The sequence below is a fragment of the Chiloscyllium punctatum genome, chromosome 15, assembly GCF_047496795.1.
Source record: "Chiloscyllium punctatum isolate Juve2018m chromosome 15, sChiPun1.3, whole genome shotgun sequence".
In the NCBI taxonomy this organism is placed as follows: domain Eukaryota; kingdom Metazoa; phylum Chordata; class Chondrichthyes; order Orectolobiformes; family Hemiscylliidae; genus Chiloscyllium; species Chiloscyllium punctatum.
The window spans coordinates 83,842,142-83,855,443 of NC_092753.1; the positions used below are offsets into that span (position 1 = coordinate 83,842,142).

At 44.8% G+C, this 13,302-nt stretch overlaps 1 protein-coding gene across 2 annotated transcripts in view; it reads left to right on the forward strand.

Annotated features, from left to right (window-relative positions):
• Nucleotides 1-2,351: 2,351 nt before the first annotated feature.
• The window catches only part of LOC140486472 (immunoglobulin superfamily member 5-like), a 97,023-nt gene continuing 86,072 nt past the window's right edge, over nucleotides 2,352-13,302 (forward strand). For both annotated transcript variants that reach the window (XM_072585688.1, XM_072585689.1), the window contains exon 1: nucleotides 2,352-2,599. The gene's annotated coding sequence lies outside the window, so the exon portion shown is untranslated. The remainder of the gene's footprint in view (nucleotides 2,600-13,302) is intronic.

Genomic DNA, 13,302 nt, shown 5'->3' on the forward strand with positions numbered 1-13,302 from the left:
TCAAAATTGGCCTTTCTCCAATTTAGAACTTCAACTTTTAGATCTGGCCTATCCTTTCCATCAATATTTTAAATCAAGGGACCTGACATCCTAGGGTGACATAGCAGGGTGTTACACTAATATCACTATTGCACCATGTGCCAGGATACTATAAGGCAAATGCACTGCACATGCAACTAGACGGTAGCAATTTCTCAAAGTCCAAGAAGGCTGGTCCTCATTGAGGTCCATGGAGGCACTCATCTGTCTGGGGCCCTGGCACAGCAAGTAAAGAGCAGTCTCTGATACCATTGTAAGGGATTAATCACAGTCTGCTGCCTAGTTATGGTGGTTTTGGTCATTGGGTCTATGGGTCTGCAGTCCAGCCAATGGCCCTGGGCCTCCACTGTGGCCAGTCGAGAGGGTTGGAGGAGGTATGATGTTGCCAAAGAGATAAATGTGTTGCCATCAGTCAGAGAACAAGGCTCATTTTGTCTGGGGCAGTGGTTGGTTTAACGGGTGGGCCACGGTCAAACTGTCGAGTCCATCCACAGAAACTAAGGGGAAAAGGGATGGTGACGGGGGGAGGGTATGGAGTGGGGGAAGCTGCTGTGGGAAAAAGTGGTGATATATTTCTAAGTCAGGATACTACATGGCTTGAAGGGGAACTTGCAGTTGGTGGTGTTCCCATGCATCTTCTGATATTGTCCTAGAGGAAGTGTTCTTGGGATTGGAATGTGCTGTCTAAGAGTTTGGTGAATTTCTGCAGTGCATCTCGTAGATGGCACATACTGCAGCTACTGAGCGTCAGTGGTGAAAGGAGTGGAGGTTGTGAATATGGTGCCAATCAAGCAGGCTACTTTGTCTTGGATAGTGCCAACATTTTGAGTCTTGATGGAGCTGCACTCATCTAGGCAAGTGGAGTGCATTCCATCACACCCCTGACTTTTGCCTTGTAAATGGCAGAGTGGTTCTGGGGAATCAGGACGTGATTTGCTTGCTGCAGTATTCCTAACTTGCACTTGTAGCCACTGTATCTATATGTCAAAGTTAGTGCTGGTCCAAAAGGTGTCCTGTATGAGTGAATAAACAATATACGGGTCATGCAGGGTTTGCTGGTGTGGGAGTACAGAGCAAGTGGGAGAAGATGTTGCAGGTAAAAGTGGGAGCAACAGAGCATGTGTCCTGGTGGGAAATGGGTGCTCTAGCAAAGACAGAGTGTGAATTAGCAAATAAAAGAGTGGGACTGACCTTGGCCGAGAGAAGAAGGTCATTGACCTTCTTTTGTGACTCAAGTTATTCCTCTGTGCCATTTCAGTAGCATAACCTGTTTGGTGACCTTGGAGCAAGTGGCCTCCTGTGGTGGTCCTCTTCAAAGAGAAAGCCCTTCTTTTACAGCACCATGTCCATGAAGACCTCCAGCTCCCTGGTGAAGAATTGTGACATTGCCTTCCTCTTCTATAGATAAAGAGTCATAGAGTCATACAGCATAGAAACAGACCTTTCGATCCAACCAGCCCATGCTGAACATAATCCAAAACTAAACAAGTCCCACCTATCTGCTCTGTTCGGATACTGTCCTTGACCAAGCAGGGCCGCTTCGGAATATCAGTGTTCCTCCAGAAGTATAGCAGCCTCTTAAATTTGGGTCATGCACCAGCAATGCTGGTCTTTCAGCAGATACCTGGTGAGTTATTCTGGCAACAGTGCTAGCGAGATTGGGCTAAAATTAGACGTAAGGGTTACCATAAGGGCAGAGTAGTTAATGAGGCATGTTCGTTAAGCTACAGTGAGAAATTGTACCAGGTTTCACAGTGAGAATGCCTCCAACTCACACGACCAAGAAAGCCTAAGTTTTAGCTGTCGGTTTTTAATTGCCTAACTCCAATCTAACAGAGCAGAACCCCCTGAACGCTCAAAAGGTTCCAGATACAGGCTGTCTCACCAATCTAAATTGTCAGTTTCCCAGAGTAATTCCCACAAAATCTGTTGCATTTGATAATTCCAGCCTGTCCTGTTCTGACAATTAGATGGTCATTAGTATATCCGGGTCATTGTTTTCATGAGAGTCATGTCATTTTGAAAGCAATACATTACTTTAGTTTCACTAATGTGTTAATCACTCCTATGCAAATAAGTCAAGGTATTTTCACCATTTTTCAAAGCGATATGAATTGTGGCTAAGTGGGAGAGGCTGTAGGTAACACTCCTGACGACAGCAGCTTCTGGTTAAATATTAAACTTTGATTTGGTTATTGCAAACTTTTGCCTTCAATTTAGTTACAAAATCCTTCCGGGTCTGAAATGAACTGATAGTTGGACTCATTTATTCTTTGTCTGTGCCCTGAAATCAGACTTTGCTCCTCCTCTAATTTTTTCAGGTAGCAATGTTTCATTTTGACAATATTTCTCTTTATTTATTTTGAAATTGACCTTGATCTCAAGCTTTGAACGTTAATCTTGTTTTGGGCTTGGGTCCTAGACTTTATGTTGACTTATGCTCAGGGCGATACTGAGAATACACCGAAACGTTCTTTAATGATTTACTATTGCTTGTGTACGCTTCACAGAAGTAAGAAAATGAAAGTTTTACTTTCTTCTTGGCAAAGCCAACGAGCAGGTATGTATACATTTGCATTTTAGAGATACACTGCTATGAGTTCAGGAGGAAGTTAACTCAATTAAGAAGTGACAGTATAGGAAATGTCATTTGATTAAGTTTAAAGTGTGTGATGAGAACAAGAAGGCTGTTTAGCTCAAGTGCCAACAGAAGGGTTTGTTTGCTTCAGAGTTTTGAATATTCTGTTATGGGGTGTGGGTAATGCAGACAAGGTTGCCATTTGTTGACCATCCTACGTCGACCATGAACTGGGCATTTTTGAGAGCAAACAGACGACCACATTGCTGTCGGTCTGAAATCAAATGTAGACTGTACCACGTAAGGACAGTTGAATTCTTCCCCTAAAGGATATTTGTGGACCAGTTGGGCTTTTATGACAATTGTAAGATGTCTCGTATTCTTAAGATTATTCCACTTTTTAATTGAATTCAGATTTTACCACTGCCAAAGTAGGATTTGAATTCGGGTCACAGGGAAACCTTAATCTGGATCCCTGGTCAGTGACATTGCCATTACGTCACTGCATCAACATTTCCCCGACTCGTACATTTTTGACAAAAGTGGCAGGAGAGACATTTAGAGTCATAGAGCTGTATAGCATGAAAACAGACTCTTCGGTCCAATTCGTCCATGTTGACCAGCTGTCCTAAATTAATCTCGTCCCATTTGCCAGCACTTAATCCATAACCTTCAAAATGCTTCCTATTTATATACCTATCCATATGCCTTTTAAATGTTGTAATTGTACCAGTCTTCACCACTTCCTCTGGCAGCTCATTCCATACATGCACCACCCTCTGACTGATAAAGTTGTCCCCTAGATTCCTGTTAAAATTTTTCCCTCTCACTGTAAACCTATGCCCTCTAGTTTTGGACTCTACTATCCTGGTGTAAAGATCTTGGCTATTCATGCTCCTCATGATTTTATAAAGGTTATCCCTTAGTTTCTGATGCTCCAGGGAATACAGTCCAGCCTATTCAGCCTCTCCCTATAGCTCAAACATAGGCAACATCCTTGAAAATCTTTTCTGAACCCTTTGAAGTTTCACAACATCCTTCCGATAGCAGGGAGACCAGACTGAATGCTGTCTTCCAAAAGTGGCCTAACCAATTATAGTGTAGAGCTGCAACATGACCTCCCAACTCTTATACTCAATGTACTGACGAATAAAGACAAGGATACCAAATGCCTTCTTCATTATCCTAGAGAAAGTGAGGACTGCAGATGCTGGAGATCAGAGTCCAGAGCATGGTGCTGGAAAAGCACAACAGGTCAGGCAGCATCCGAGGAGCAGGAGAATTGACGTTTTGGCAAGAGCCCAAAGGTTGATTCTCCTGCTCCCCAAATGCTGTCTGATCTGCTGTGCTTTTTCCACACCATACTCTCGACTTCGACATTATGCTGTCTACCTGAGAGTTTATTTTCAAGGAACTATGTTCCTTCCATCCAAGGTCCCTTTGTTTCAGCAACACTCTCCAGGACCTTACCATTGAGCGTGTAAGTCCTGCCCTGATTTGCCTTTCTGAAATGCAGCACCAATGTGTTAATCACTCTTATGAAAATAAGTCAAGGTATTTTCACCATTTTCAAAGTGGTATGAATTTTGGCTAAGTGGGAGAGGCTGTAGGTAACACCCCTGACGACAGCAGCTTCTGGTTAAATATTAAACTTTGATTTGGTTATTGCAAACTTTATCCTTCAATTTAGTTACAAAATCCTTCCGGGTCTGAAATGAACTGATAGTTGGACTCATTTATTCTTTGTCTGTGCCCTGAAATCAGACTTTGCTCCTTCTCTAATTTTTTTCAGGTAGCAATGTTTCATTTTGACAATATTTCTCTTTATTTCTTTTGAAATTGACCTTGATCTCATGCTTTACCTAAATTGATCTCCATCTGCTACTCCTCCACCCTTTAGTCCAAATGATCAAGGTCTTGACAAGTGAAAGGAAAGTATTACAGAGGTGGTAGAGGATATTGGGAGGAATTGGTTTTGTTAATGTCCATGTTTTAAATTTATGAGTGACTTTGACTCCAAAATAACATCCAGATCACATGTAAATGCTTGCGGGTAAGATTGTGCTGACTGTCATATTGGCCAGGTTGGGCGAGCACTTGCTCTAGGCACAGGCAGATCATACAACAATATAACAAAACAAAGCACTGTGGATGCTGGAAATCTGAACCAAAAATAAAAATTACTGGAGAAGCTCAGCAGGTCTGGCAGCATCTGTGCGGGGAAAGCAGAGTTAACATTTTGCGTCTGGCAACCCTTCTTCAGAAATATTAGCAGTTAGGTTATATGCTGAGAACAACATGTTGGGGAGAAGTAAGCAAATAGATGGAGTTGGGTACCATAAAGAGAGATACTCAGTGAGGCAGACGATGGGATGGATAATGGTCAGCTCAGGAGAAAGGAAAGCTGATGATGGGGTCCATAAGTAGGTGACAATGGATTGGCTGCACTGAAAGCAGCCCATGTCATGACAGGGCCTGGAGTGTGGGGGTGGGTCAAGGATGTAGAAGAAGGTGTTCAAGAGGGCGGCACGGTGGCACAATGGTTAGCACTGCTGCCTCACAGCACCAGAGACCCGGGTTCAATTCCCGCCTCAGGCGACTGACTGTGTGGAGTTTGCACGTTCTCCTTGTGTCTGCGTGGGTTTCCTCCGGGTGTTCCAGTTTCCTCCCACAGTCCAAAGATGTGCAGGTTAGGTGAATTGGCCATGCTAAATTGCCCGTAGTGTTAGGTAAGGGGTAAATGTAGATGTAGGGGTAGGGGTATGGGTGGGTTACGCTTCGGCGGGGCGGTGTGGACTTGTTGGGCCGAAGGGCCTGTTTCCACACTGTAAGTAATCTAATCTAATCTAATCTAAAATTGTTGAACTTGAGTCCTGAAGCAGAGAATGGGATGCTGTTCTTCCAGCTTGTGCTGAGCTTCGCTGGAGCAATGCAGCAAGCCTGGGACAGAGATCTTAGCCAGAGAACAGGGTGGTGTGTTGAAGTGGCAGGCAACTGGACACTCAGTGTTTTTGTTTTGTGGACAGAATGTAGGTGTTCTGCAAAGTGCTCACGCAGTCTGTGTTTCATTTCCCCAATGTAGAGGAGATCAGATTGTGAGCAGCGAGCGCTGTGGAGTGGATTGAGTGAACCTGGAAGGTGTGCTTGGGGCCTTGGATAGTGAGGAGGGAGGAAGTAAACGGGCAGGTGCTTGGGAAGGTGCTGTGAGGCTGTGGGAAGGTGTTTGGAGTCGAGATGGAGTGGTCCAGAGTATCACTGCGGAAGGCTGACAAGGAAGCGGAGGGGAATATGTATCTGAGGGTGGCATCCTGCAGGAGGTGATAGAAATGGCGGATAATGATCCTCTGGATGTGGATGCTTGTGGGATGGTAGGTGAGGACTGGGGGACCCAATTGGTGTTGTGGGAGGGAAGAGAAGTGGTGAGGGTAGACGTGTGGGAGATGGGCCAGTTATAGCGAAGATGCCTGTTAACCACAAGCAGAGTCTTCGATTGAGGAAAAGCTTGACATTTCTGAGGCTCTTCTGTGAAAGGCGCATCACTAGAACATGCGATGAAGATGGAGAAACTGGGAGAATAGAATAGATTCTTTCCAGGAAGCAGGGTGTGAGGATGGATAGGTAAGGTAGCTGTGGGAGTCAGTGGGTTTGGGATATGGATGGCCAGCCTATACCCAGAAATGAAAACAGAGATGTGGAGGAAGGGAAGGGAGGGGTCAGAGATGGACCAGTTGAAGGTGAGAGCAGGAGGTGGAAATTGAAAGTGAAATTGTTCAATTTTATCCAATTCTGAATGAGAAAAGGTAGCGGCACCAATGAAATCATCCAACTACTGGAGAAAAGGTTGTGGCTGGTGGCCAGAGTAGGACTGGAACAAGTCCATATACTCCATAAAGAGACAGGCACAACTGGGGCCTATACAGGTAACCATGGCAACCCGTTCGATCTGGAGAAAATGAGAGGAGTTAAAAGAGAAGTTCTTCAGGGTGAGGACGATCTCGGCCAGATGAAGGAGGATGATGGTGGATAGAGATGGTTCAGAGAAGAAAGGTGAGCCCTGAGACCATCCTGATGGCGAATGGAAATGTAAAGGAATTGCACGTCCATGGTAAAGAGGAGGCTGGGAGCCCATCAACTGGAAATTCTGAAACTGACTTGATGTGTTCAAAGAATCGCCCTTGTAAATGATGATCCTACTTGTGACAGGTGTCTTCCACAGGTTTTGTGATGTCAAAGTCCAAAGTAACATGTGTGATAGAAGTTATAGTACTTGTATAAAACCTTAAGATTCCCTGGCTCAGATTATTTGCTTTCAGATGCGGAAGTATTATAAAATTTCAGATAACATAATTTGGAAAATGAGCGAAGGTCATCCAGAATGGGACAAGTTGCTGGAAAAGGGAGGAGGAGAGGGAAGAGACTTCTCATGAGATGGCCCAGGGTGTAGAGTGAGCAATCTTCTAACCTTGAACCTCAGTGGGAAACAATGTGTGAGACATTTGTGTTTGATTGAGAGTGGCCTCACTGAAATGTGTCACTTGTTGCAATTGCAGTCATCAATTAAGTCATGGGCAGAGACTGCATTACCAGAGGTTGTGAAGTTGAATGTAGTGACAAAGGTGTATGCATTGATATCCTTTCAGGCTGAAGCTGGGGATATTTGCAATACCTCACAGTTTGTACCACTGTTGCATAAGGGAAGTCACTGAGGCTCTGTGCTCAAGAGACATGACATTTTATTCTATCTTCCCATGGAGAAGCAGAAGAGCAAGGATGTAATCCTAGCTTATCTCCCAGAGCAGATTACTGTTTAATGCACCTACACATCATTTTGCTATTAGTTGTGTGTCAAGCCTGCCCTGTAATGGGATCAAAGTGTACGGGGAGAAAATGGGAACAGGATGATCATCTATAATCATACTGAATAATAGTCGATAGTTCGGGGCACAGATAGGCGGTTTTGTGGGGGCGAGAGAGACTCACGTTTGGTATGTTGCCTCCCAGGTGCAAGGGTACGTGATGTCTCTGACCGGGTCCTTAAGGGGGAGGGGGAGCAGCCCAAAGTCATGGTCCACATTGGCACCAATGACATAGGTAGGAGAAGGGCTGAGGATGTTAGGCAGGCTTTCAGGGAGCTAGGTTGGAAGCTCAGAGTTAGAACGAACAGAGTTGTTGTCTCTGGTTTGTTACCCGTGCCACGTGATAGAGAGTCGAGGAATAGGGAGAGAGAACAGTTAAACGCGTGGCTACAGGGATGGTGCAGGAGGGAGGGATTTCGGCATTTGGATAACTGGGGTTCTTTCTGGGGAAGCTGGGACATCTATAAACAGGATGGTCTACACCTGAACCTGAGGGGCACCAGTATCCTTGGCTAGTGCTCTTGGGGGGCGGGGTTTAAACTAACTCTGCAGGGGCATGGGAACCTAGACTGTCGCTTTAGGGTGCGGGACCTGGAGTGTAGAGAGGTTAGGAACATGGCATCAATCTCAAATGAGGGTGCCTTTAAACAGGAAAGTGGCTTGAAGTGTGTATACTACAATGAAAGAAGTATACGAAATAAGGTAGGTGAACTCGCAGCGTGGGTTGGTACCTGGGACTTCGATGTTGTGGCTATTACGGAGACATGGGTAAGCAGGGACAGGATTGGGTGTTGCAGGTTCCAGGGTTTAAATGTTTTAGTAGGGTCAGAAGTGGGGGTAAAAGAGGGGGAGGTGTGGCATTGCTTGTCAAAGATAGTATTACAGCGGTGGAAAGGACGATGGATGAAGACTCGCCATCTGAGGTAGTTTGGGCTGAGGTTAGGAATAGGAGAGGTGAGGTCACCCTGTTAGGAGTCTTTTACAGGCCTCCTAATAGTCCCAGAGACGTAGAAGAAAGGATTGCGAAGATGATTCAGGAGAAGAGTGAAAGTAATAGGGTGATTGTTATGGGAGACTTTAACTTTCCTGATATTGACTGGGAAAGGTACAGCTCAAGCTCAAGATGGGTCGGTGTTTGTCCAATGTGTGCAGGAGGGTTTCCTGACACAATATGTAGACAGGCCAACAAGAGGTGAGGCCATACTGGATTTGGTTCTGGGTAACGAACCAGGCCAGGTGTTAGAATTAGAGGTAGGTGAGCACTTTGGGGACAGTTACCACAATTCGGTGACTTTTACTTTAGTGATGAAGAGGGATAAGTGTGCACTGCAGGGCAAGAGTTATAGCTGGGGGCAGGGAAATTATGATGCGGTGAGGCATGACTTAGGATGCGTGGCTTGGAAAAGTAGGCTTCAAGGCAAGGGCGTAATTGATATGTGGAGCTTGTTCAAGGAGCAACTATTGAGTGTCCTTGATAAGTATGTACCTGTCAGGCAGGGAGTAAAGGGTCGTGTGAGGGAGCCGTGGTTTAATAAGGAATTAGAATCCCTTGTTAAATGGAAGAGGGCGGCCTATGTAAAGATGAGGCGTGAAGGTTCAATTGGGGCAATTGAGAGTTATAAGGTAGCCAGGAAGGACCTGAAGAGAGAGCTAAGAGCAGCAAGGAGGGGACATGAAAGGTCCTTAGTTGGTAGGATTAGGGAAAATCCTATGGCTTTCTATAGGTATGTCAGGAATAAAAGAATGACTAGGGTAGGAATAGGTCCAGTCAAGGATAGTAGTGGGAAGTTGCGTGTGGAGGTTGAAGAGATTGGGGAGACGCTGAATGAATACTTTTTGTCAGTATTCACTCAGGAACAGGACATTGTTGCTGATGTGAATACTGAGTCACAGTTAAGTAGAATGGATGGCCTTGAGGTATGTAGGGAAGAGGTGTTGGAAATTCTGGAAAGGGTGAAAATAGATAAGTCCCCTGGGCCTGATGGCATTTATCCTAGGATTCTCTGGGAAGCTAGGGAGGAGATTGCAGAGCCATTGGCCTTGATTTTTATATCCTCGTTGTCTACAGGAATAGTGCCAGAAGACTGGAGGCTAGCAAATGTGGTTCCCTTGTTCAAGAAGGGGAGTAGGGATAAACCTAGTAACTATAGGCCGGTGAGTCTCACTTCTGTTGTGGGCAAAGCCTTAGAGAGAATTGTAAGGGATAGGATTTATGAGCATCTGGAAAGGAATAATGTGATCGATAATAGTCAGCATGGTTTGTGAAGGGCAGGTCGTGCCTCACAAACCTTATTAAGTTCTTTGAGAAGGTGACTAAGGAGGTGGACGAGGGGAAAGCGGTAGATGTGGTGTATATGGATTTTAGTAAGGCGTTTGACAAGGTTCCCCATGGTAGGCTACTGCAAAAAATACGGATCTGTTTTGGGACCATTGCTGTTTATCATTTTTATAAATGACCTGGAGGAGGGGTTAGAAGGTTGGGTGAGCAAGTTTGCAGATGAAATGAAAGTTGTTTACAATGAGGAAGGATGTGGCAGGTTACAGCGGGATATAGATAAGCTGCAGAGCTGGGCAGAAAGGTGGCAAATGGAGTTCAATGTAGCTAAGTGTGAGGTGATTCACTTTGGTAATGTGGATGAGCAGAGGGATCTTGGTGTCCATGTACACAGATCTGTGAAAGTTGCCACCCAGGTAAATAGTGCGGTGAAGAAGGTATATGGCGTACTGGCTTTTATTGGTAGAGGAATTGAGTTCCGGAGTCCTGAGGTCATTTTGCAGTTGTATAAGACTCTGGTGCGGCTGCATCTGGAGTATTGTGTGCAGTTTTGGTCGCCATACTATAGGAAGGATGTGGAGGCACTGGAACGGGTGCAGAGGAGGTTTACCAGGACGTTGCCTGGTATGGTAGGAAGATCATATGAGGAAAGGCTGAGGCACTTGGGGCTGTTTTCTTTGGAGAAAAGAAGGTTTAGGGGTGACTTGATAGAGGTGTACAAGATGATCAGGGGTTTAGATAGGGTTGACCGTGAGAACCTTTTTCCACATATGGAGTCAGCTATTGCGAGGGGGCATAGCTTTAAATTAAGGGATGGTAGGTATCGGACAGATGTTAGGGGTAGGTTCTTTACTCAGCAAGTCGTGAGTTCATGGAATGCCCTGCCAGTAGCAGTGGTGGACTCTCCCTCTTTATGGGCATTTAAACGGGCATTGGATAGGCATATGGAGGATAGTGGGCTAGTGTAGGTTAGGTGGGCTTGGATCAGCGCAACATCGAGGGCCAAAGGGCCTGTACTGCACTGTATTCTTCTATGTTCTATGTTCTATAATGGGGAGGCTCAGAAGACCAAATGGCCTACAACCTGCTATTATATTCTTTGGTTCTATACGAAGGCTATATGGAGGTGATGGGCTAGTAGTATTATCACTAGACTATTAATGCAGAAACTCAGCTAATAATAGACTCACCAACTTTAAGGGCATTTAAATGGTCATTGGCTAGAGATATGGACGAGAATGGAATAGTGGAGGATAGATGGGCTTTGGATTGGTTTCACAGGTCAGTGCAATATCGAGGGCTGAAATGCGTTGTAATGTTTTATGTTCTAATGTTCTGGGGACCCAGGTTCAAATCCACCATGGCAGATGGTGACATTTGAATTCAAAAGAAGCTGGAATTAAGGGTCTAATGATGGCTGCGAAATCAATTTTGACTGTCAGGAAAAAAACCATCCATTTCACTAACGCCCTTTAGGGAGGGAAATCTGTTACCCTTACTGGTTAGTGGCCTATTTGTGACTCCAGACCCACAGCAATGTGGTTGATTCTTAACTGCCCAATGGGCAATAAATACTGGCCTAGCCAGAAATGCCCATGTCCCTTGAGCGAATAATGAATAAAAGACTTTCTCTTTAGCTGATGGCACAAGGGCTGGGAGAAAATGTTTTAAGATTTTGGGAAAGAGATCACAGAATTACGGAATCACAGAACTGTGATGGCTTAGAAGGAGGCCATTCGGTCCATTTTGTCTAGCATCAATCTCCTACCTTTCCCCATATCCCTACACACCATTTGTATCCAACATGGTGACATTGTACACGTTTCACTGTCACCTAGGTACAAGTGACAATCTTAAATAAATCTAAATCTAAATAATCATCCAATTCCTTCTTGAATGCCTCAATTGAACCTGACTCCACTTCAGTACCATGCAGTGCATTCCATACCCTAACTACTCGCTGTGCAGAGATGTTGCTTTCGCACATCACTCTTGATTTATTTGTACATCATTTTAAACATTGTAAAAGTTGAGGGTGAGAATCGTAGAATCCCTACAGTGTGGAAACAGGTCCTTCAACTCAACAAGTCCACAACAACCCTCCAGAGAGTAAGCCACCCAGACCCATTGCCCCATCCTATTATTCTTTATTTACCCCTTACCAATGCATCTAACCTACACATCCCTGAACACTATGGGAAATTTAGCATGGCCAATTCACCCTAACCCGCACATCTTTGGACTGTGAGGGGAAACTGGAGCACCCAGAGGAAAGCCACGCAGACACGGGGAGAATGAGCAAATTCCAACAGACAGTCACCCAAGGCTGGAATCTAACCCGGGTTCCTGGCACTGTGAGGCAGCAGTGCTAACTACTGTAACCCTTCTGCAGGACTCTCATGTCATGGAAAATAGACAGATTTACATTGGAAAGCTCCCCATTCTCTTCCCTCTGGGTATAGCAGTGCAGAAAGCTGGGAGTTGCCACTGATGTCATGTGTTCGCCGTAAGAAGGAGCCCTTTGCAAGAAAATTCAGGGCCATGATGACCTTGTTAGCTGCAGGCAGTGCTGCCCAAACCTTTGTTTGTAGATTCCAGTTGCTAGAGGTGATGCAGCTCAATGATAGACTGCCTTGGTGATTTGCAGGGCTCCAAACATGAAAGAATGAGAACACAACAGCACAATACTAGATTGCTGGAACATTAAAACAAAACAGACAATAACCAGGTATATTAACACATACAGAGACAGGGAAAGGGAGAACTAATAATTAAAAAAAACAAAAAGGAACATCTTTGGTAGGGTGGAAGACAGGAAACAGAATGACACAAGAGGGTGTATGGATGAAACAAGTAAGAGAGCAAGAATGTGTCTAGAGGTCTTAATGGGACTTACTGAATCATTAACCAACTCTTATTGTTCAAAAAGAGTTTACAGTCTGAGATGGTTGACCTCATGTTCCAAAATTGTAAAAAGGTGGTAAAAAGTGGAGAGGCATTTAAAAAGGGATTATGCAGGGTTTTAAAGTAACTTTTTTAGTGGAGAGTAATGGTGTGGAGATGTTCTATGGGGTAATACACAGACAAATACAGAAGTAAAACCAAATTAATCACAAGACAGTGTGTATACAGTCAACTAAAGACACAAAGGAGCAAGGCAAGGTTAAGTGCATTTATTATAATGCAGGGAGTCTTGCAGTAAGATAAATAATTTGAGGGTCCTGATTAACACACAAAGATACAAGTCATTGCTGTCATGGAGGCATGGTTGAGTGAGGGGGCAGGATCGGCATGTTAATATTCTAGGTGAGCAGGGAAGACTGTAACAGAGGTGATGGTGTCACAATTGTCGGTGTTAGACAGCTATACTTCCTGAGCTGAAAATGTGTTGCTGGAAAAGCGCAGCAGGTCAGGCAGCATCCAAGGAACAGGAGAATCGACGTTTCAGGCATAAGCCCTTCTGAAGAAACGTCCGATTCCGAAACGTCGATTCTCCTGTTCCTTGGATGCTGCCTGACCTGCTGCGCTTTTCCAGCAACACATTTTCAGCTCTG